This window comes from Balaenoptera acutorostrata, chromosome X, assembly GCF_949987535.1.
Source record: "Balaenoptera acutorostrata chromosome X, mBalAcu1.1, whole genome shotgun sequence".
Lineage (NCBI taxonomy): Eukaryota > Metazoa > Chordata > Mammalia > Artiodactyla > Balaenopteridae > Balaenoptera > Balaenoptera acutorostrata.
In genome coordinates, this window is record NC_080085.1 from 21,024,643 (window position 1) to 21,049,018 (window position 24,376).

Genomic DNA, 24,376 nt, shown 5'->3' on the forward strand with positions numbered 1-24,376 from the left:
TACAGTGTGGGTCTGAGAAGGGAGAGAGATCTAGGTCAGCCACAGATGTTAGGACCAGATGGCCTGGATTAACTGCTGGCTCTGCCACTGGTTGTGTGACCTTGGGCAAGTCCTCTACTATCTTTGTGCTCTGATTCCTCCTCAGAAAATGGAAATGATAAAAGTGTGACTATCAAGGGGTTGCTGTGGGGATTAAAAGACATACTAGACATGAAGTGCTTAGAACAATGCCTGGAAAGCAGTAAGTGCTCATGAAGTCTCAGCAATGACTGAAGGGCAGAGGAAATGGCAGAGTAGGGAAAGGGGCACTGGCTTTCGTGACCTCCATCCACGAAGGCACCTCCTTTCATTGTAACTGAAACTGCTTGTGAACAATTTGATACTGAGCAGAGTTATTTATGGTGTAACGAGCTATTTTCAAGTTCACTCACATAGCAAAAGTCAGGGAAAAATAAGTAAAACAGGTTTGTAGGTAAAAGTCCCCAGGAGCAGAGCCTGAGATGAGGATTCAGGTTTCTTCAGGAGGAAGGGCAGGGCGGGAGCAGGACAGGGAAGGGGAGGAAGGCAAGCAAAGGGTGATCTTGAGCGAAGTCCCAGTCGAGGCCAGATCCCCAGGGGAGCTCTTGAGGGTAAACTCACCCCAAGAGTTTGTCCCAGATCCAAGCCAGGCAGCTGGGCTTTCAGATGCCCATGCCTGGCAGTCATTGGCTGAGTTCTCCCCCAGGAAGCCTACAACCCCAGGCACGTGTCTGCCCTCTGCACTATGGGCAAAGCAGTGTCAGAAGCCGAGAGGGCAGGAAAAACACACAAAACTGCCCAGAGGGTCACACAGAAACGGTAAAGGGGATGAAGCACCTGAGCTTGGCTGCTGAGTGCTGTGGGTTTTGCTGGAGGAGGCTGGGCTGGGAACTCATTACGGTAAATTGATGACGCTGATTGCTGAAGGCTCACGCTTCCGAGCAGCTGATTTCAAAGTTCAGGCTGTATAAGATGCCTGGAGGAATTGCTTAGAATGCAGATTCCCGGGCCTCGCCTGCAAAATTCTTTTTTTTTAATTAATTAATTTATTTTTGGCTGTGTTGGGTCTTCGTTTCTGTGCGAGGGCTTTCTCTAGTTGCAGCGAGCGGGGGCCACTCTTTATCACGGTGCGCGGGCCTCTCACTGCCGCGGCCTCTCCTGCTGCGGAGCACAGGCTCCAGACGCGCAGGCTCAGTAGTTGTGGCTCACGGGCCCAGTTGCTCCGCGGCATGTGGGATCCTCCCAGACCAGGGCTCGAACCTACGTCCCCTGCATCGGCAGGCAGACTCTCAACCACTGCGCTACCAGGAAAGCCCCAGCCTGCAGAAATTCTGATTCAGTTGGTAGTGTCCAGGAAAGCTCATTTCCAACATGCTCCCCAGATAACACGGATGGGGGGGGGCGGGGATACTCGGGCCATGCCCTGAGCACCACTGCTTAGGGGACTGACTGTTGGAGGCTGGCGAGGGGGCAGGGAGGGCGAGTAGGGGGCAGGGAGGGCGAGTAGGGGGCAGGGAGGGTGAGTAGGGGGCGGCTTGCGGGGGCCGGGTTCCCAGGAGCGCTGAGTCAGTGTTATCAGGAGCTCACTTGTGAACCCACGTGGAAAAGCGCGGAAACAGCCTCGTGAGATGCCTTCCAGGGGTGGCTAGTCAGGGAGAGGCTGCTGAAGCACACCACCCGGGAGCGGGAGCGCTCATTATGTGAGCCCTGAGGGCAGCTGGGGGATGTGATTTAGGGAACTACAATCAGGTGTGTCTTAGCACGAGTCCCCCTCGAAGCCCGGAGACTAGGATTTGAGCGCAAGCAGTTTACTTGGGAGGTGAAACCAGGAAGCACCAGCAGGAAAGTGGGGGAAAGAGGAGGGAAGGCAGTCAGGACAAGTTATTGGTGTCAGTGAGCAGGTGACGACTGGGGACAGCAGGCAGCTTGGGTAGCGCGCATCTCCAAGTGGCCCCGTTTGGTGGTGAGAAACTGGGATGTTGTGCGGCCGGGTCCCTTTCATCAGCGATTGAGGACTGCTCCCTGGAACTCCTGGCTGCCCTGGGTGTGTGGTGCACGCTCTGCAGAAGCTGGTGGTGAAAAGCTGTCAGCCTGCGTGGGACTGAGCGCTGAGCCCACACAGGTGGGACACCAATGGTGCTGCCAGGGCGGCTGGGAATTGCTCACCTCGCAACAAGGACAGTCTCTTATGAAATCGCCTGCCGCCCGCAGGGTTGGTGTTAGGTGGGCCTGCTGGTCTGCAGCCGGAGGGCAGGCTTCGCCTGCGGGTCCTCATCCCTCAGCTGCGGGCTTTGAGGCCGTCAGTCGGTCTGTGCAGCCTGGCTGGATTTCCGGGACCGCCTCGGCCTAAGGATGGTAAGAGGTCCACGTCCTGCAGATCATGAGGTTCCAGAAGACTTACGCTGCTTCTGCTCTGGAATTAGCATCCCCAAGGTAAGGAGGAGGCAACAGCGTCCACCCACCCTTGCCTAGTATATTTTCTGTTTACTCCGTTGCTGGATCTTGGAGCCACGCTGGGTTCTCTGAAAATCCACCCCTTCCCCCATTGCACCAGGCTGAGCCTGAGAGCAAAGCTGTGAAAGGCAGCCAGCATTCGTGGAGTTCCTTCTTGAACTGCCTTGTCTGTCTGTTTCTTCCTGGTTTAATCTCTGGCCTTGATCATGTGCCACTGTCTTTTTTTTTTTTTCCCCCACAGTTGCATTTTTAATTAATTAATTTATTTTTGGCTGTGTTGGGTCTTCGTTTCTGTGCGAGGGCTTTCTCTAGTTGTGGCGAGCGGGGGCCACTCTTCATCGCCGTGCGCGGGCCTCTCACTATCGTGGCCTCTCTTGTTGTGGAGCACAGGCTCCAGATGCACAGGCTCAGCAGTCGTGGCTCACGGGCCTAGTTGCTCCGCGGCATGTGGGATCTTCCCAGACCAGGGCTCGAACCCGCGTCCCCTGCATTGGCAGGCAGATTCTCAACCACTGTGCCACCAGGGAAGCCCTGTCTTTTTTTTTTTTAATACAATAGTTTGGTACAGTGCCCGGTACAAGGTAACTGATCAGCAAATGTTATTTTTTTAATTATTAAATTTATTTATTTATGGCTGCATTGGGTCTTTGTTGCTGCGCACAGGCTTTCTCTAGTTGTGGCAAGCAGAGGCCACTCTTCGTTGAGGTGCGTGGGCTTCTCATTGCGGTGGCTTCTCTTGTTGCAGAGCACAGGCTCTAGGCGTGCAGGCTTCAGTAGTTGTAGCACGTGGGCTCAGTAGTTGTGGTTCACGGGCTCTAGAGTGCAGGCTCAGTAGTTGTGGCTCATGGGCTTAGTTGCTCCATGGCATGTGGGATCTTCCTGGACCAGGGCTCAAACCCGTGTCCCTGCATTGGCAGGCAGATTCCTAACCACTGCGCCACCAGGAAAGTCCCCCACTGTCTCTTTTGTTTACCTTTCTTGCCTTACGGTGTTGATGAGAGCGTAAGGATAATGCTGCACCCATCCTAATCATCACCCATGAGGTGACAGTGGGAGTGATGGGAAATAGGAGAGAATGACAAGGACAATTTGACCTAGCCAAGAAAGGGATCCCCAGGCATGTGTCCAGAGTTTAGGAAAAAAGATTTTTAAAAATCTACCAAAAATATGGTCATGAGCTCATGGTCAGAGAATCCAAAAGATAGAGATGAGCAAGAGAAAATGGTTGCTAAGAAAAACTGTTCATGATACATCACCACAAAGGAGGCTGGAGAAGAGAGAAAATGGGGCAGATCTAAGGAAACCATCAAGGCTGCACAGAGGGCTCTTGATAGCTTTGATTTTAAAGGGATATGTACAAAACCAGAAATCTGGCATCATTAAAGGCAAAACACAAAGCATGTCATAAATTTCTCAGGATGGAAATCAAAAGACCAGAATAAGCTCAGATTTGAGAACAATAGTAATGATAGCAATAAAAAAGCTTTTATGTTCTATTTGAAACAGGAAGAAGGAAAGGATGGGTCTGCTTGGGGCGAGTGAAGTGATACAAACAATGGCAGAAAGAAGAAGCACACAGCTTCTGGTTTGTTTGTCCTTTATCTTACTGTTTATTAAGGCCAGTGCTCTTTAACCTGGAAAGGGTGAAAAACTCTTGGTTAAACTAGAGGTCGGTGTAGAAATTAAAAAGAGACCTTGGGTGTTTGGAACAAGTTCAAGTCAGGCACTCTGTAGGTGGAAGGGGTTGTCATGGGGGGTAGGGCGTTCTGTTTTGTACGTCAGGTTGTCAATGTCAAAGAAGTGTTGTCTCACAAAAAGAGAGGGGGAAATGAAGGATCTGAAAACCATGGCAAATGAAAGGTTCTAGGTGGGTTTAGCCTGGAAAGGGGGAGACTTGCAGGAAGGCCATCCAAGCTTGGAGAAGGACTAGAGCGCGCTGTAATAGGATGGAGAGAGTAGCTGAGCCCAGTGGGTTGACATTCTGGGGAAGTCCAATTCAGTATTAAAAGTTCCGAAGGCTTCGAAGTAATTACCATTGACTAACTGCCTCAAAGCAATGATGTCTCCATAACAGTAAAGTTCAAACCGAGAGTAACTGAATTTGTCGAGACTGTTGTGGACAGAATTTTCTAACAGGGTATGAGGTTAGGTTAGGATCCCAGGCATTTGTTCTTAGCTTTTTCTAGGCCACGGACTCCTTTGAGAACCTGATAAAATGCCCTTTATGTTAAAATGCCCATCTGTGCCAACACACCACTTTTTATGTTCAAAAGCAAGGAGTCCACTTTCCCTAAAATAGGATTGTGGTCCCCAGGTTCAGAAGCCCACAGCTGAAGGGATTCTTCTCTCTCTAAAATGCAGCAATTCTAAGCCCTTTCCCTAGAAGTTGCACTTTCACGAATCTCTCCCCAGAGGTCTTTTGTAAACATTTTCATGGCTTGATTAAAAAAAAAATGGACAGGGCGTTCACCTAATTCATGAAACCAGCTGAGTGTTCAGGCCGACCCAAAACTTTGTTTCTTAATGTATGATTTCTGTCATGTGGCAGCACTTTCTCTCAACACCTGTGTGTTTGACACTTGCCACACACGATCCAATGCCAAATCACAAAGGTTCGACTTTTTTTTAAAAATCATGAAAGGATTAATTCCAAGTTGTTTGCCCTTTGCTTTCCCTGTGTCTGCGTCAGGTCAAAGCCATGTTGTAATACACAGAAGTACCACCAGATGGCACCATTGGGAAAGTCTTGCTTTGCTAGTTGGTTTCCCAGCTCTGACGTCTATTCTAAACATAGCCTGGTAAAATGCTTATGGAAGAGGGAAGAGAATCTATTATGGGGGAGGAAAAACACCAATGACAAGACAGCCCTGGCACTTTCCTGGATTTTGGTATACAGAGTCAAGCTTTGATTACTTCTACTTCTTAATTGTCCACTTTTGGAGGCAGATGCATAGATTTATATAAAATGTAAGCATTTCATCCATCCACATACATACATATTCTGCCTCTGCTAATGCTCTGTGTGATTTAGAAGCTGCTCATAAGTTGGGGGAAGAGCCTCTTCTTCTTTTGGATTGTAAACTTGCACATTCATTCTTTTATTGCGTCTGTCCCCTACTTCACTTCCAGTAAGTTTATTCGGTTTGCATGGAAACATCACAAAAGGCCTTTCTGGGAAAGGAAAATCTCGGTTACATCAGCTCTCTCTGCTGTGAACATCTGGCCAATTGGAAAGATGAAAGGGAAAGGAGAGGACAGAAGTGAGCATGGATGGAAAGCAGGATTATCCCTGAAATTAACATGTCTGTTCGATCCTCTCTTGCTCCTTCCAACTTTTTCTTTTTTTTTTAAATTTTTATTTATTTATTTATTTATGGCTGCGTTGGGTCTTCGTTTCTGTGCAAGGGCTTTCTCTTGTTGCGGCAAGCAGGGGCCACTCTTCATCACGGTGCGCAGGCCTCTCACTATCGCGGCCTCTCTTGTTGCGGAGCACAGGCTCCAGACGCGCAGGCTCAGTAATTGTGGCTCACGGGCCTAGTTGCTCCGCGGCATGTGGGATCCTCCCAGACCAGGGCTCGAACCCATGTCCCCTGCATTGGCAGGCAGACTCTCAACCACTGCGCCACCAGGGAAGCCCCCCAACTTTTTCTTAAAAAATAATTTTTCTCAAAACCCATGTTCGTGCTACATTAAGCCTCATGTTTCTATTTCTCATTTTACTGCTTGGGATGGCATTTGCTGCCACTTGGTAAGCTTCCTTAAGAGAGGGACTGATGTCGATTAGAGTATAGTTATCTGTGTTGAGAAAGGACCCTCTATTGTTTAGTGGTCTTTGGCAGGCAGCTAGCAGATGCCATGTCTCTTTGGGGCCTGGCTTTGCCCAGCCTTCTCTTCATTTTTATACCTGCAAGTGGAAAATCACCACTTTATTTTTTTATTTTTTATTTTTTTTAATTAATTAATTTATTTATTTATTTATTTATTTTTGGCTGTGCTGGGTCTTCGGTTCGTGCGAGGGCTTTCTCTAGTTGCGGCAAGTGGGGGCCACTCTTCATCGCGGTGCGGGGACCGCTCTTCATCGCGGTGCGCGGGCCTTTCACTATCGCGGCCCCTCCCGTTGCGGGGCACAGGCTCCAGACGCGCAGGCTCAGCAGCTGTGGCTCACGGGCCCAGCTGCTCCGTGGCATGTGGGATCTTCCCAGACCAGGGCTCGAACCCGTGTCTCCTGCATTAGCAGGCAGATTCTCAACCACTGCGCCACCAGGGAAGCCCAAAAATCACCACTTTAATGAGCCACATACTCTGTGGGAAAAAATGTTTGCAATTACCCAACAGAGGAAAGCACCCTTTCTAAGATCTTTGAGCAGAGGTACTGCAGACCGCCCTCCACCCCCCCCCCACCAAATTCACAATGGGGGAATTCTTTTCACCTTACATTCTATTTCAGAGATAGCTCTGCTAGAATCCTGCATTTCTGAGCAAAGAGTTGTGAAACAGAATTCTGGAGTGGTACAGCTGGGAGAAGCCAGGCGTATTGGCATTGAGGAGGCATCTTCCTGGTCTGGCTCTGTGCTGGGTGTTCCAGGGCATGCAGAGAGTAAAGAGATTCTGTTCCTCTCCTCCAGGAGCTTCCAACCTAGTGGGAAAGACAAACATACAGAGACCCTATGTTATGCCTGGAATTATAGTTGAGTGCCAAGAGCAAAATAAAATCAAAGTACAGTTCTGCTTGGCTGGGCAGGGCTGCAGCAAGTGAAAATCTACTAAAATGCAGACTGTTAGCAAAGTCAAATTATCCTTTGTCCTCAAAATGTAAGTAACTGGATGGATGTGGGCTATTTTTATCCTTTATACTTTTCTGTTCTTTGTAAAATTTCTAAAATAAGCACGTTTAGGTTTTTTGCCCTCATTATAAAAGTAAGTGGGAGTCTGAAGAGGAAAACGTACACTTTTTTTTTTTGGTAATAGTCATATTAATGTTAACAAAAGTGAACACTTATTTGGTGGTTACTATGGTGCCAGGTACCATTCTAGGTGCTTTTATATATTAACTCATTTAATCTTTCTAGTCACCTTATGAAAGAGCTGCTGTTATTAAACCCATTTTATAGAGCAAGCAGTTGAGGCACAGAGAAGTTACGTAGCTTGCCTGGGTTGCACTAGGATTTAAGTGGCGGGGCAGGCTGGCTCCAAAGTTGGAGTTAAACTAAATAAGTTTACTGAACATTATGAAGGAAGAGTTTTTCCTCCTGAATTAATTTCCCAGAGAACTGAAGCTGGTCATCCTGTCTCAGGATTGGGCTGGGGAATGACATGTTCCTGGAGCAGGATGGGTCAGTAAGGGCGATGCTGGGATTGGAAGGTCAGGCCTAAGAGGCTCAGTTACTTGGGGGAACCTGCAAGTATAGACCAAAGAGTTTCCAGCTGGTTGGCCTAGCCTGGCCTAAAGGGTTGTGGGAAATAGCAAGTCCTTCTCTAGAAAAGCTGCTCCTCCTGGGAGGGAGCGTGGCGGGGATGGGGTGGGGTGGGGTGGGGTGGGGGAGGGGCGGAGTTGTGGCTGGTAAGCAGAGTGTCATGGAGAAAGGGACTGGGGTTTGGGTCAGGGGTTAGCTTTACATATTGGGGTTAGGGTTAGGGATTAGAGTCATGTGATAGGGTTTGGGGTGAGAGGATTGTGGGTAGAGTCTGGTACTTGGCTTAGGGATAAGGATTTGGGTAACCATCAGAGTTAGGATTTGGGGTTAGTGTTAGAGGTTTGGATTAGGGTTAGCTGTTAGAAGTTAAAGTTAGGTTCAGGGTTAGAGGTTAGACATCAGGTTTAGGAGTTAAGGGCATTATAGAAACAGCTGGGCTGATGAAAGAATAAAGAAGCTGTGGTACATATATACAATGGAATACTACCCAGCCATAAAAAAGAATGAACTGATACCATTTGCAGCAACATGGATGCAACTAGAGATTACCATACTAAGTGAAGTAAGTCAGACGGAGAAAGACAAATATCATATGATATCACTTATATGTGGAATCTAAAAAATGATACAAATGAGCTTATTTACAAAACAGAAACAGACTCACAGACATAGAAAACAAACTTATGGTTACCAAAGGGGAAAGGGGGGAGGGATAAATTAGGAGTTTGGGATTAACGGATATACACTACCATATATAAAATAGATAACAAGAACCTACTGTGTAGCACAGGGAACTATATTCAATATCCTGTAATAAACCATAATGGAAAAGAATAAATAAAAGAAATAGCTGTCCTATAATTTAGTTTAAAAAACAAACAAAGGGATTCCCCTAGCATTGGTATGTATGTAAACGCGTGGTCCTTTTGGCTACGAAAGTGATGCTCTGGAAGGACTGTTGCGTCTCATCACAGTGCAGGAGGCATCACACACACGTGTGCACACCATTAGACACTTATTGTCATGTCCTGCTCATGTCTGGATATCCTCATGTATCAGTCAGCTAGTGCCACAACTGTGTTGTATAATAAACCACCCAAACTCATTCATTGTGTTAAAACAACAATTATTTATTCTTCCTCATGCACCTGGGGATTGGCTTATTCGGGCTAGCCTTGACTAGGCTTGGTTGTAAGGTATGGTTGGGTCTAGGTCTACTCCAAGTGCTTTTCCTCCTCTTTGAACTGGCAGGCTAGCTGGGACGTGTTCTGCTGGCAACAATGGCAGAAACACAAGAGAACAAGCCCATCTGCAAAGGTGCATTTCAAGCCTCTGCTTGCATCACATCTGCTAATATCCCATTGGCCAAAACTTGCCACATGGCCAAGTCCAATATCAGTGGGATGGGGAAATCTACTCTGCTTCTAGTGAGAGGGATTGCAAAGCCTTAATTAAAAGGGTATGATGTGGGGAAGGGTCAGGAATTGAGGATAATAATGCAATCTGCCATACCACATGTTTACTAAACTGAATCACCTGGGGATGAGCTTTTGACCCTAAACTCATTGTTCAAATCTGCTGAGCTAACAAGCTCTGAACAACATAGGCAGAGAAGGAGGAGAATTTCTCTTCTTTATTATTATTTTTATTGAAGTATAGTTGATGTACAATGTTCTGCCAACCTCTGCTGTACAGCAAAGTGACTCAGTTTTACACATATATACATTATTTTTTAAGATATTCTTTTCCATTATGGTTTATCCCAGGAGATTGGATATAGTTCCCTGTGCTATACAGTAGGATCTTGTTGTTTAGCATTGCTATTCTAATATGCAATACCACAGAAGACACAGCTCCTCCAATCTGGGCTCTCAGTGTAAACCTTTTCCAGCTTTCTTAGGCTTTGTCATATCTGGGAATATGTGGGAGTAGCCCCTTCCTCAGTTCTCCATCATTGCTCGGCTATTCACTGGTCTGGCCATGTTTTCCTGTGCAATTCCCTTGCCATACTTAGATATACACCTATCATCTATCTTTCTCCATCCGCTATGGCTGCTACCACCTCCATCCCAAGGGGTGACAATGATTCTTTGACCAAACTTGAGTCAGTTTCCTCTGAGTTCTCTTTCTGACTATGCCTCAACTGTAGGCTTGGTTCTTGGTCTGCTTACTTCAGTTTTAGCAAGACTCCTCCTGAGTCAGTTTAGTGAAAACCCCCATCCTTGATATCTGATCAAACTTCTCGATCCCCACCCTCAATATCTCTTATCACCCTGGCCTACCTTCAGCAAGAATCCTGTTGAGTCAGTCTAGCAAGAACCCCACTAGCCTTAATGTTTCCTCTTAGTAATTTTCTGGGCGCCGCTCCCACCCTGCTCCTTGGCTATAAATCTCCACTAATCCTCGTTGTATTTGGAGTTGAGCCCAATCTCTGTCCCCCATTGCAGTAGTCCCCTTCTTGAACTGTCTTCCTTACCGTCTTTTACAAGTATCTGAATAATTTTTTATTTGACAGGGGTGAAGGGAGAAAGCAGGAAACCCTAGGTGCTGCGGTGTCACGGGATAGTGGACACACACAGGCTTGGCAGACCTGGGTTTGAAATCTACACGTTTTGCTAACTAGTCCTGTGAATTTGGGGAAGCTTCTTTTACTTTCAGTTCCCTCATTCACCAAGTGGAGATAATTCTACCTATCTCACAGGATGTCGTATGGTTCAAACGATCAAGGTTGTTAACACCTAATGTGATGTCCAGCACATAAAAAGCACTTGATAACGTTTTTGTTTGGAAGACCATGTCACCATCATTATCACATGTCACAGTGCCACAACATCATATCTTGGATACATTTTCAAACATAGATTATAACTTCAAAACCTGTAGAGATGCATTAAACTGTAAGCTATTTTCTGCCAAATCTGGAACGAACCCACCTTCCACCACCTTTAGGTATAATTGTGCTTTATTAAAATATTATATCGATACTTGATCTGAAACCAAGGACATTTGAATAACCCTTGTCTCTCCAACCTTGACTGCAATTCAACTCAATGAACACTTATAGGAACTCTTCAATGACAGAATTGGAGATCCAAAGAGAAACAGGGATGAGAAGAATGGTACAGTGAAGAAAGGTCTTTGGGCTTTTCAGAGGTGGTAAACCCAGCGGCCAGGGGAAAATAACTGTGGAGAAGAATATTCTGTGCATCATCCCACCTTGGTATTTCTACCTGACGCTACCTCCATTCTACCCCTTTGACTAAAAAAAGAGAGAAGGGTTGTAATTGAGTACCTGGTCAATTTTCCTTCTTATTTCTCCTTCAGCAAATTCATGATATACAGAGTTTGAGGGTTGCTGGCAGAGGGATGGGAAAATTAGCATGAGAAGGCCAAGGGCCTTCTGGAAGGGATGGCACTGTCAGCACCAAGCCTTCTCCCTAAGATTCAGAGATGAAGTCTGTTGCAGTGAACCGAGGCAATGCAGACCACACACTGGAGGTAGGGACCGGCAATGCAGTGCAGTTACTATCTGCGGGTAGCTGAGACTGGAGCAGTGGGCTGGCTGTAGCTTTGGATCAGAAGTGGTATTCCAAGGTCTAGAGTATGGGGCACCAATGAACTTGTCCCAGTGCAGTCCTCCTGGGGACAGGCTTGGCCTGGTACAGTGGCCATGTGGATGGGTCCAAAGAGCCCTGGCATCAGCTGCATGTTCTCCTGGCCTGGTTGCCTGATGGCCAACTGGTGGTGATTGTAGTGTTCTTTAATGTCAAGAGGGTTCTGACTCCCACAAAGAGTGGCAGGAATTTTCAGGCTGGACACTAAAAATCACAAGGGATTCTCACCATACAAGGGGATGGCAAGAGAGTAGGAATAGATGGACTTCTACTAGTCTGGGCAGGTAAGGGCTTCAGCGTTGCGTTCTGAACAATTCCGGGGGTGGGGGGCGGGAGGGAGGGATCACTTGAATTGGAAAGCAAAGTCTGATACCTCAGTTACAGAGTAAATGTAGGGCAAGAAAATACAATATGGAAATATCTTTGCATTCTCAAATGCTAATGGGATACATTCTTATGGTAGAAGTCTCTGGATTTGAAACACACCTTTATGTTTTTTTGAAGCACAGAGTTTTTTGGTCTTTTTTATTATGGTAAGACATATGGTCTAGAAACATAAAATTTACCATCTTAACCATTTTTAAGTGTGCAGTTCAATAGTTTTAAATGTATTCACATTGTTATGAGTCAAGTTCTCTAGAACTTTTTTTTTAACATCTTTATTGGAGTATAATTGCTTTACAATGGTGTGTTAGTTTCTGCTTTATAACAAAGTGAATCAGTCATACATATACATATGTTCCCATATCTCTTCCCTCTTGCGTCTCCCTCCCACCCACCCTCCCTATCCCACCCCTCTAGGTGGTCACAAAGCACCGAGCTGATCTCCCTGTGCTATGCGGCTGCTTCCCACTAGCTATCTATTTTACGTTTGGTAGTGTATATATGTCCATGCCACTCTCTCACTTTGTCCCAGCTTACCCTTCCCCCTCCCCATATCCTCAAGTCCATTCTCTAGTAAGTCTGTGTCTTTATTCCCGTCTTGCCCCTAGGTTCTTCATGACCTTTTTTTTTTTCCTTAGATTCCATATATATGTGTTAGCATACGGTATCTGTTTTTCTCTTTCTGACTTACTTCACTCTGTATGACAGACTCTAGGTCCATCCACCTCACTACAAATAACTCCATTTCGTTTCCTTTTATGGCTGAGTAATATTCCATTGTATATATGTGCCACATCTTCTTTATCCATTCATCTGTTGATGGACACAAACTGAAACACTATACCCATCAAAGAACAACTCTCCTTCCCTCCAGCTTCTGGTAACCACCATTCTACTTTCTGTTTCTATGAGTTTGACTACTCTAGGTACTTCATGTAAGTGGAATCATAAAGTCTTTTTGTGACTGGCTTATCTCACTTACCATAATTACCTCATAATGACCACAGGGTTCATCCATGTTGTAACATGTGACAGGATTTCCTTCCCTTTTTTTTAATAAATTTATTTATTTTATTTATCTATTTTTGGCTGCATTGGGTCTTCGTTGCTGTGTGTGGGCTTTCTTTAGTTGCGGTGAGCTGGGGCTACTCTTCGTTGCGGTGCACGGACTTCTCATTGCGGTGCACGGACTTCTCATTGTGGTGACCTCTCTTGTTGGGGAGCATGGGCTCTAGGCACGCGGGGTCAGTTGTTGTGGCACGCAGGCTCAGTAGTTGTGGCTCGCGGGCTCTAGAGTGCAGGCTCAGTAGTTGTGGTGCACGGGCTTAGTTGCTCCGTGGCATGTGGGATCTTCCCAGACCAGGGCTCGAACCCATGTCCCCTGCATTGGCAGGCGGATTCTTAATCACTGCGCCACCAGGGAAGCCCTTCCTTTTTAAGGTTGAATAATATTCCATTGTATGTGTATACTTTATTTTGTTTATCCTTTCATTTGTCAATGGATATTTGGGTTGCTTCCACCTCATGGCTCTTGTGTGAGTAGTGCAGCTAATTTTTGTGTGTTCATTTTGTATCCTGCAACTTTGCTGAATTTATTAGTTCTAACAGGTGTTTTTTGGTAGACTCTTTGGGGTTTTGAAGTACAGATTTTTTAAAAAGCAGCCTCAGTGTAAGAGCAAAATATTAATGTATGGTTGAAATTATGAGTGTCTAAATAGTTCTTGACAAAGTAAGTTGAAACTTCACCTGAGAGAAAATTTATCCAAATTCCAATAAATCTGAAATTCATGGCACCATCAGTTTTCCCCCTTGACATAAAACAAGAGTAATTGTATAATAGTTCCCTTTGTCCATTACATAATGGAGGGAAGTGGGCAGCTTTGTCAGTTAATCTGTTATAATATTCATGCCTGTGACATTTTTGTTTTCAGTGACATTTCTATTCCCTTATCCTTCTAGGGAGATTTCTGATAACCATAAATAGTTTCATAATGCCAGTGCAGAGCATAAAGCACTGCGTTAGGGCTTCTGGAAATTTCTGATTACAGTGAGTATATAGTCCATGGTGTTTCAGCTTCACGATTACGAAGTTCACAGTAAGAGATGGTGGTGCTAGTAAAGGAAAAGGTCTGACTTTGAGGTTCACCTTATAGGTCAGTGCTAGGCATCTTCTAATGAGGCTCTTACACATACTGTAGAAGAAATGTATTTGCAAAATCCCACTGCAAAGTAGGACTCTGTTTTTCAACAGATTGTTCGCCTATGGCCGTTCTTCAGTTTGGAGATTGTCGGCATTCTTGGAGGTAAATGCACATGTGGTAGAACCAAAAGCATTCTTATTTTGCTACGATTTGAAAGAGTTACTTTGACTTTGAAAAAAATATTCTGAGACATTGATTCTGAACATTTTGGGACTTGTGGCAACATTATTGGGTTAATTTTAAACGTATCCTATTCTGAATCCATCAGAGTTCTTAGTTGCCAACATCAGAATCTACTCTAGTTAGTTTAAGGAGTTTATTCAAACTTTTAAATAGCTTTTGGAGTCTTGGGGAGGGCCAGAGAGCCGGGCTTGGAGGCTACGCAGCTGGAGAAGCAGGCAAAGCACCCAAATGTCCCATAGGACTGTTCCAGAGAAAGCTCCCTGCCTCGGTACTTACGATCCTGGAGGCACCATTCAGCTCTGAGTCCGTGCAACCAGCTCACTTTATCATTATTTTAAAAAATCAACAAATTTGGATTTGAACATCTTATAACAGTCTTTAATATGTAATGGACGATGACATTCCCTTACTGATTGAGTCACTTTGAGTCAGGCCAACCCCTCATTTTCAAAAGGAGGAATGGAGGCCTAACAAGATGATATGACTTGTGCAAGGTCTTCTGACTCTCAGGCCATTATAGAGGGTGAGGACGGGGCGGGGACGGGTCTGCTCCAGTCTGTCAAGAGTGTTGAATTAAAAAGACATTGTTGGGCTTCCCTGGTGGCGCGATGGTTAAGAATCCGCCTGCCAATGCAGGGGACACGGGTTCGAGCCCTGGTCCGGGAAGATCCCACATGCCGCGGAGCAACTAAGCCCGTGTGCCACAACTACTGAGCCTGTTCTCTAGATCCCGTGAGCCACAACTACTGAGCCCACACGCTACAATTACTGAAGCCTGCGTGCCTAGAGCCCGTGCTCTGCAACAAGAGAAGCCACCGCACTGCTCCCGCTCGCCGCAACTAGAGAGAGCCCGTGCGCAGCAACAAAGACCCAACACAGCCAAAAATAAATAAATAAATAAATTTTTTTAAAAATTAAGAAGAAAGAAATGGTAAAATTTATTTTAAAAAGACATTGTTAAAAAATTTAAAAAACTTTTTTTGGACTCCCCTGGTGGGTCCAAGGGTTTGGGGTTTTTTTAATGATTTAAATATATATACTTTCTAAAGTGGTTTTAATGTCACAGAGGTGGCTTTTAAGTGTACAGCAAGAGAAAACAGAGGTAGCTAAGAAAGGGCCCCAGTAGCCTCACGTCTCCTGAGCCTGTGGAAGGCCAAGGCAAGCTGAGCCCTGACCAGCAGGTTTAGCAGCCATGAGAAAGGCCCGAAGCTCCTCAGGAAGAGCCAGGGGGCAGTCCCCGCCCCTTGGAAACCTGGTTTCCTGAGGGGGTACAGGCACCTCTGGGCCCCCGGCTCACCGCTCCAGTGAAAATCCCCTCATTGCCCATTCATTTAATGCCTCCTAGGGAAGCGCGGCTCTCCCCAGCAGTCAGGCTAGGGGGCTGAGGCAGCCTGCCTTTGCTGCAGGTCCTGGGGGACTGGGGGTGGGCCTGGCCACGGGAAGGGCTCAGTCAGCAGGCTTATCTTCTCGAAGGAGGGGAGGTAGTGCTGGCCTCCCTCACAGAGCAGGCTGTGTTCAGCCCAGCACAGCACGAGCCAGCGTGGCCCCAGCGGCTCCTGCTTGCTCACCAGGGGGAGGAGTTCGGCCATCAGGACCTTTCCAGGTGGATCTGCTGGTGCAGCTTGGCCCCCCGCAGCCCGAGGGCCGCCGGGGTCTGCAGCTCCTGGGTACTGTGCACCGCTCCCGCAGCCGGCGGAGACGCTGCCCCGCGCTGGCCTGCAGCCCCTCCGGGGTGAGCAGGCAGCGGTACTCCTGCATCCGGTCCTTGGGCTCTGCCGTGAGCTCTTCCCCATTCGAAGTCTTAGCAGCAAGCAGGCCTCCTGCAGGTGCCGCAACTCTGCCTGCACCTCGGCGGCGCTGAGCCTAGAGCTGGGCCAGCTTGAAGTTGTCTGCGTTTTCTGCAGGGACTGGGTTTTGGCGGTGGTAGCAGCATCCACAGAATCACTGGTCTCTGCAGAGCTGAGCTGGGCCCACAGGCTGGGATGCACACGTGCGCAGCCCGCAAACCAGAGAGCAGTGTGGTGACTCCAGCCAGCTGGGCTGGGCCACGAGAAGTAGGCAAGGGCCAGGGTAACGGCCCCAGCCTGCGCTGTCTGGCTCTGCTGAATGTCAGGAGGGGCCTTTGGGGGTCCTGGGGAACCGAGGGGACACTGTCCGTGAAAAGGGTGACAGAGCTGACCCACTCTGGGAAGTGCTAGGAGAGAATTCAAGGAAAAAGGGGAGAGGAGCCAGCAGTGACCGGTAACCAAGATGTGTGGTGAGAGCTCTGGATGCTGACTCTGTACCAGGCACAGCATAAGCGCCCGAAAGGCACCGCCTCGTTTAAGCCCTACAGCACCTCTAGAAGCTGCTACTATTATTGTCATCTCCACCAGGAAGACAGATGGGGACTTGGAGACGCTAAGTGCCTTGCTCAAGGTATCACAGCTTGAGAGAGGCTGAGCTGGGGGCCTCAGAGGCCGCTGGCTGAGTCTAAGGTGACTACAGCGGTCCTAGGGGCGCTGACTCTCCTAACGCGGAGAGTGTCGCCACCCAGCAGAGAAAGCCGAGGGACCCGTGGGAGAAGTCTTACCAGCGGGAAGCCTCAGCCTCCCTGCTCTCCACACTCCCCGGTCTCCCCTCCCCCACCCCAGCCTCGAGGCCCAGCCTCGCCGGGAATTCCGGGAAGCCTCGGGCAGCCGCAGCAGGATCCTGTCGGAGAAGCTGGTGCCCAGGGCAGCTCTGTGTCACTCTGGGGGCTGCAGGCCCCACTCCCTACTCAGAGCCCAGTGAGGGATGAGGCTCACCCACCCCTCAGGCAGGGCTTCCAGGGTGACCCCAGGAGCCGGCCCAGTCCAGGTCCCACCTGGCAGGGAGAAGAGAAAGCAGAGCCCAGGCCTTCGAGAGCTCACGTGGAGCCCCGGGGCCGGGTGGGTACGTGGATAGGGCACAGGACAGGCCCCAGTGCACCAAACGTGGCACCTTCACAGCCAGCTGTTCCACTCTGCCAGCTTCCGGGCTTGGGCCTCATGGGGTGGCATCCTGGGGCTCCCCTGGCCCACATCCAGCTCAGTGCCCTGCCATCCCTGTCACCCCAAGCCCAGACTCCTGCTGCTGCCTGGGATCTGATCAGGTAGAGACAGTAGTTCATCCAGTGAGGGTCTGGGAAACCCACCCCTTATCCTTGAGTGTAAAAGCTTCTGGGGCCTGAGGAGCAGCCAACGGGACTATTTGTTGGTCCCTGCGGCCGGGTTCAGGCTTGGTGGCTCTGGCCCCTTCCCCATACAGGCCTGATCCCCCACTGACAGAAGCCTGCGCTCAGGGAGGTCCTTGGCAGGCACCCTGGTTTGGCGGATGCCCCTGGGGGGTTTTGTCTCTGATTCACGGCTACCAGCCCTGCGTGAGGCGCTGGGGGGGAGCAGAGGCTCTGGTGGCAGGGGAAGCGGCCATGGACGCAGACTTCAGGCTGGAGGCCTGCCCTTGTCTCCTTCTCCAGCCTTTGAGATGCCTTTTCGCACCCGTACAGCCTTCTCCAGTGCGTGGGTCAGAAGCTCCAGCTCCGTGAGGTCTGCGGGCTGGGTGTGCATGCTGCAGATGGGGCCTCTTCGTTAGTTTCCGGCCCTGTGGTTGGCTCCGGAGCCGGGGTCTCGGCTGGTTCCCAGGCACGCAGCAGCCGCCGGGAGACTCGCAGGCTCCGCTCCAGCTGCCGCTGTCGCGTGGCGCAGGAGTCCAGGGCGTCATGCAGCTCGGCCACCAGCCTGGAAGGGACGCACCCGAGGCTCAGCAGCCTCGGGCTGCGCTGCCTCCTGCCCCCTCCAGGGCGCGGGATCCACCGGCGCGAGCAGCCGGCAGGGTCCAGTGGTTAAGCCTCTGAGCTTCCACTGCAGGGGACACGGGTTCGATCCCTGCTCGGGGAACTAAGATCCCATATGCTGCACGGTGCGGACAAAAATTTAAGAGAAAAAAAAAGGCATTTTTGGTTGGCATGGATATCATCGCTAAGCTCCTTTCACTAATTTGTCACTGAGACAATGAGGTTTCGATCTCTCCCCTACTTCGACCTGACTCTGGCACCTTGGGCCACCCCTCTGCCTTCAGTATCCTTATCTCTAAAATCCCTGGAGAATTGATCTTGCGCCTAATAACAAGCTACCATTTATTGAGCGCTGTGCTAAGTGCTGCGTGTGCGCTGTCTCATTTAGTCCTTACATCCACACAAAGAAGCAGATACTTTCATTAGTTTCATTTTATGGATGGGGACACCGGGCCTAAAGGGGTTCAGAGCCTTGCCCAAGGGAGTGAAAAATCTGAGCTGCCATTCAAGTAGAGCACTGGCTAACACCAGAGCACTGGCTCTTAAACACTGCCTCTCCATCTTTATGGAAAATTCTAGCTTTAATACTCTACTGTCCTCTGATTCAACCTTGATACCTCAGTGGGAAACGAGTGCCCTGTTGCTCCTGTAAGACCTATGATCGCCCACTGAACCACACTCTTTCTGGTTTTGGCCTAGCATGATGTAATGGCACTTGTCTCTGTTTAATAGGGAAGAGGTGAAGATGAACGACGTGATGATTGGTAAGTGTTTGGAGCCTGTTGAAGAAAAGCTTGGTGTTGTAGGCTTCCACATGGGAAAAGAATTATTTTTAATAGGAGTGAGAAACTGATGAGAATTCAGTAGCAAGAACCATGTTGTTTTTAGGTGATGGTCTCTTAAACGAAGAGCTGTAATTTTGTTTAATGATTTCCAACCTGAATAAGCAGTATAACAAGTGAGCCTCAAAATCAGTCAGTCAACCAAAAGGCAAACATTTTTGTAGCCAGGAGATAGGGGAGCTTTACAGCCTTTAAACAATATAATCTGAGAGCACCCCTGCCATTTTACCAACTGGCAACACAAAATACGTGGATTTTAATCATTACACTGTGATAGCTGAACAGCCAGCTGATAGGAAGCTTAACTCTGCTATATTCCCAGGGGAAAAAATAAGTTTAGAATCATGTGCTGTGTTTATTTTTTTTATGTTTTCAAATTGACTGCAAAGTATTTTTCAAATGCTATAAACATAGCAGTCAAGTAACACCCTCTTTTTTTAAATTTTCTTATTTATTTTATTTTTTTGAATTTTATTTTATTTTTATACAGCAGGTTCTTATTAGTTATCTATTTTATACAATTAGTGTATACATGTCAATCCCAATCTCCCAATTTATCACACCCCCACCCCCACCCCGCCACTTTCCCCCCTTGGAGGCCATACGTTTGTTCTCTCCATCTGTGTCTATATTTCTGCCCTGCAAACCGGTTCATCTGTACCATTTTTCTAGATTCCACATACATGCGTTAATACACGATATTTGTTTTTCTCTTTCTGATTTACTTCACTCTGTATGACAGTCTCTAGGTCCATCCACGTCTCTACAAATGACCCAATTTCGTTCCTTTATATGGCTGAGTAATATTCCATTGTATATATGTACCACATCTTCTTAATCCATTCGTCTGTTGATGGGCATTTAGGTTGCTTCCATGACCTGGCTATTGTAAATAGTGCTGCAATGAACATTGGGGTGCATGTGTCTTTTTGAATTATGGTTTTCTCTGGGTATATGCCCAGGAGTGGGATTGCTGGGTCATATGGTAGTTCTATTTTCAGTTTTTTAAGGAACGTCCATACTGTTCTCCATAGTGGCTGTATCAATTTACATTCCCACCAACAGTGCAAGAGGGTTCCCTTTTCTCCACACCCTCTCCAGCATTTGTTGTTTGTAGATTTTTTGATGATGGCCATTGTGACTGGTGTGAGGTGATACCTCACTGTAGTTTTGATTTGCATTTCTCTAATATTTAGTGATGTTGAGCAGCTTTTCATGTGCTTCTTGGCCATCTGTGTGTCTTCTTTGGAGAAATGTCTATTTAGGTCTTCTGCCCATTTTTGGATTGGGTTGTTTGTTTTTTTGATATTGAGCTGCATGAGCTGTTTATATATTTTGGAGATTAATCCTTTGTCTGTTGATTCATTTGCAAATATTTTCTCCCATTCTGAGGGCTGTCTTTTTGTCTTGTTTGTAGTTTCCTTTGCTTTGCAAAAGCTTCTAAGTTTCATTAGGTCCCATTTGTTTATTTTTGTTTTTATTTCCATTACTCTAGGAGGTGGATCAAAAAAGATCTTGCTGTGATTTATGTCATAGAGTGTTCTTCCTATGTTTTCCTCTAAGAGTTTTATAGGGTCCAGTCTTACATTTAGGTCTCTAATCCATTTTGAGTTTATTTTTGTGTATGGTGTTAGGGAGTGTTCTAATTGCATTCTTTTACATGTAGCTGTCCAGTTTTCCCAGCACCACTTATTGAAGAGGCTGCCTTTTCTCAATTGTATACTCTTGTCTCCTTTATCAAAGATAAGGTGACCATATGTGCGTGGGTTTATATCTGGGCTTTCTATCCCATTCCATTGACCTATATTTCTGTTTTTGTGCCAGTTCCATGTTGTCTTGATTACTGTAGCTTTGTAGTATAGTCTGAAGTCAGGGGGTCTGATTCCTCCAGCTCCGTTTTTTTCCCTCAAGACTGCTTTGGCTATTCGGGGTCTTTTGTGTCTCCATACAAACTTTAAGATTTTTTGTTCTACTTCTGTAAAAAATGCCACTGGTAATTTGATAGGGATTGCCTTGAATCTGTAGATTGATTTGGGTAGTATAGTCATTTTCACAAGATTGATTCTTCCAATCCAAGAACATGGTATATCTCTCCATCTGTGTCATCTTTGATTTCTTTCATCAGTGTCTTATAGTTTTCTGCATACAGGTCTTTTGTCTCCCTAGGTAGGTTTATTCCTAGGTATTTTATTCTTTTTGTTGCAACGGTGAATGGGATTGTTTCCTTAATTTTTCTTTCTGATCTTTCATTGTTAGTGTATAGGAATGCAAGAGATTTCTGTGCATTAATTTTGTATCCTGCAACTTTACCAAATTCATTGATTAGCTCTAGTAGTTTTCTGGTGGCATCTTTAGGATTCTCTAAGTATAGTATCCTGTCATCTGCAAACAGTGACAGTTTTACTTCTTCTTTTCCAACTTGTATTCCTTTTATTTCTTTTTCATCTCTGATTGCCATGGCTAGGACTACCAAAACTATGTTGAATAATAGTGGCGAGAGTGGACATCCTTGTCTTGTTCCTGATCTTACAGGAAATGCTTTCAGCTTTTCACCATTGAGAATGATGTTTGCTGTGGGTTTGTTGTATATGGCCTTTATTATGTTGAGGTAGGTTCCATTATGCCCACTTTCTGGAGAGTTTTTGTCATATATGGGTGTTGAATTTTGTCAAAAGCTTTTTCTGCATCTATTGAGATGATCATATGGTTTTTATCCTTCAATTTGTTAATATGGTGTATCACATTGATTGATTTGCGTATATTGAAGAATCCTTGCATCCCTGGGATAAATCCCACTTGGTCATGGTGTATGATCCTTTTAATGTGTTGTTGGATTCTGTTTGCTAGTATTTTGTCGAGGATTTTTGCATCTATATTCATCAGTGATATTGGTCTGTAATTTTCTTTTTTTGTGGTATCTTTGTTGGGTTTTGGTATCAGGGTGATGGTGGCCTCATAGAATGAGTTTGGGAGTGTTCCTTCCTCTGCAATTTTTTGGAAGAGTTTGAGAAGGGTTGGTGTTAGCTCTTCTCTAAATGTTTGATAGAATTCACCTGTGAAGCCAACTGGTCCTGGGCTTTTGTTTGTTGGAAGATTTTTAATCACAGTTTCAATTTCATTACTTGTGACTGGTCTGTTCATATTTTCTGTTTCTTCCTGGTTCAGTCTTGGAAGGTTATACCTTTCTAAGAATTTGTCCATTTCTTCCAGGTTGTCCATTTTATTGGCATAGAGTTGCTTGTAGTAGTCTCTTAGGATGCTTTATTGCTGCGGTGTCTGTTGTAACTTCTCCTTTTTCATTTCTAATTTTATTGATTTGAGTCCTCTCCCTCTTTTTCTTTTTCTTTTTTTTTTAAAGAGCTCCTGACTTATTTATTTATTTATTTATTTAATTTTTTTGGCTGTGTTGGGTCTTCGTTTCTATGCGAGGGCTTTCTCTAGTTGTGGCAAGCAGGGGCCACTCTTCATCGTGGTGCGTGGGCCTTTCACTGTCGCGGCCCCTCTTGTTGTGGAGCACAGGCTCCAGATGCACAGGCTCAGTAGTTGTGGCTCACGGGCCTAGTTGCTCCGCGGCATGTGGGATCTTCCCAGACCAGGGCTCGAACCCGTGTCCACTGAATTGGCAGGCAGATCCTCAGCCACTGCGCCACCAGGGAAGCCCTCTCTCTTTTTCTTGATGAGTCTGGCTAAAGGTTTATCAATGTTGTTTATCTTCTCAAAGAACCAGCTATTAGTTTTATTGATCTTTGCTATTGTTTTCTTTGTTTCTATTGCATTTATTTCTGCTCTGATCTTTATGATTTCTTTCCTTCTACTAACTTTGGGTTTTGTTTGTTCTTCTTTCTCTAGTTCCTTTAGGTGTAAGGTTAGGTTGTTTATTTGAGATTTCTCTTGTTTCTTGAGGTAGGCTTATATTGCTAGAAACTTCCCTCTTAGAACTGCTTTTGCTGCATCCCATAGGTTTTGGATTGTCGTGTTTTCATTGTCATTTGTCTCTAGGTATTTTTTGATTTCCTCTTTGATTTCTTCAGTGATCTCTTGGTTATTTAGTAACGTATTGTTTAGCCTCCATGTGTTTGTGTTCTTTACGTTTTTTCCCCTGTAATTCATTTGTAATCTCATAGCGTTGCAGTCAGGAAAGATGCTTGATATGATTTCAATTTTCTTAAATTTACTGAGGCTTGATTTGTGACCCAAGATGTGATCTATCCTAGAGAACGTTCCGTGCGCACTGGAGAAGAAAGTGTAATCTGCTGTTTTTGGATGGAATATCCTATAAATATCAATTAAATCTATCTGATCTATTGTATCATTTAAAGCTTGTGTTTCCTTATTAATTTTCTGTCTGGATGATCTGTGCATTGGTGTAAGTGAGATGTTAAAGTCCCCCACTATTATTGTTACTGTCGATTTCCCCTTTTATGGCTGTTAGTATTTGCCTTATGTATTGAGGTCCTCCTATGTTGGGTGCATATATATTTATAATTGTTATATCTTCTTCTTGGATTGATCCCTTGATCATTATGTAGTGTCCTTCCTTGTCTCTTGTAACATTCTTTATTTTAAAGTCTATTTTGTCTGATATGAGTATTGCTACTCCAGCTTTCTTTTGATTTCCATTTGCATGGAATATCTTTTTCCATCCCCTCACTTTCAGTCTGTATGTGTCCCTAGGTCTGAAGTGGATCTCTTGTAGACAGCATATGTATGGGTCTTGTTTTTGTATCCATTCAGCAAGCCTGTGTCTTTTTGTTGGAGCATTTAATCCATTCATGTTTAAGGTAATTATTGATATGTATGTTCCTGTTACCATTTTCTTAATTGTTATGGGTTTGTTTTTGTAGGTCCTTTTCTCCTCTTGTGTTTCTCACTTAGAGAAGTTCCTTTAGCATTTGTTATAGAGCTGGTTTGGTGGTGCTGAATTCTCTTAGCTTTTGCTTGTCTGTAAAGCTTTTAATTTCTCCATCGAATCTGAATGAGATCCTTGCCAGGTAGAGTAATCTTGGTTGTAGGTTCTTCCCTTTCATCACTTTAAATATATCATGCCACTCCCTTCTGGCTTGTGGAGTTTCTGTTGAGAAATCAGCTGTTAACCTTATGGGAGTTCCCTTGTATGTTATTTGTCGTTTTTCCCTTGTTGCTTTCAATAATTTTTCTTTGTGTTTAATATTTGTCAGTTTGATTACCATGTGTCTCGGCATGTTTCTCCTTGGGTTATCCTGACTGGGACTCTCTGCGTTTCCTGGACCTGGGTGGCTATTTCCTTTCCCATGTTAGGGAAGTTTTCGACTATAATCTCTTCAAATATTTCCTCTGGTCCTTTCTCTCTCTCTCTTCTCCTTCTGGGACCCCTATAATGTGAATGTTGTTGTGTTTAATGTTGTCCCTGATGTCTCTTAGGCTGTCTTCATTTCTTTTCATTCTTTTTCCTTTATTCTGTTCTATGGCAGTGAATTCCACCATTCTGTCTTCC

At 46.0% G+C, this 24,376-nt stretch overlaps 1 pseudogene; it reads right to left on the reverse strand.

The window, feature by feature from the left end:
- Nucleotides 1–15,641: 15,641 nt before the first annotated feature.
- LOC103008571 (tubulin epsilon and delta complex protein 2-like) lies at nucleotides 15,642–18,106 on the reverse strand (annotated as a pseudogene).
- Nucleotides 18,107–24,376: the final 6,270 nt, after the last annotated feature.